This window comes from Penaeus japonicus, unplaced genomic scaffold (assembly GCF_977035675.1).
Source record: "Penaeus japonicus unplaced genomic scaffold, GWHDUDI00000001_assembly GWHDUDI00000002, whole genome shotgun sequence".
NCBI classification, from domain to species: Eukaryota; Metazoa; Arthropoda; class Malacostraca; order Decapoda; family Penaeidae; genus Penaeus; species Penaeus japonicus.
The window spans coordinates 42796009-42796964 of NW_028234404.1; positions in this window are offsets into that span (position 1 = coordinate 42796009).

The following is a 956-nucleotide window of genomic DNA, read 5'->3' on the forward strand; positions in this document are numbered from 1 at the left end:
AGTAAAGAGTAGGGCATGAATAACACATCAGTAATTTCTATAGCTCATTCAGACCACATTATCACTGAAATAACATGAAAAATGTAAAAACTTGAATCCAAAACATAATATAGTCTCTAATCTTTAAGCTTAGGTCACAACCAAATTTACATAGGAATGATAACTAAATCACTGAAAGACGTTGACATTTTCCGTACACCAGATATGATTAAGAAGTTTTACAATGCTTCTAAAAATGTTTGCAAAAGGTGTTTACCCTCCAAAAAGAAATGATACAAAAATATCATACCAAGAGTTCGAAGAATATTGTTGAGATACAAGAATAATAGAGAGAAAAAAAAAATCATATGGTAACAGATAACAGAATTCGAAGACAGATTTTTTAAAAGAATGAAGAAAAAGAGCAATTGAAGGCATGAAATTTTTAAAAATACTTCTCTAAGGCAAACAGTAAATCATAAACAGAATTGAGCTTCTTGAGAGTAATGGTGCTTTGGTGACCGATTCAAAGGAAGTGGCAGAATTACTCAAAATGCAATCTTTTCTTATTGTTCCTCGAAATGTGAAAAATAATATCAGATCCTGAATAACATTTCAGAATCATTAACAAAAAAAAATGAAATGAAATCGATAAAGAGATATCTTTGAAGCAATCAAAGTATTGCAACAAACTCAGCAGCTGGATTTTATTTATATATATTTATATATATATTATATTTATATATTTATATATATATATTTATATATATATATACTTTATGAATTTATATATATATATATGTTTTTATATATTTAGTATATATTTATTTACATTGAATATTTATATTATATATTATATTATATAATATATATTTTTTTATAGTTATATATTATATGTATGTTTATAACACACTCTCACACACAAACTCTCACACACAAAAATCCATAGTTGATTTTATATTTATATTTATATATTT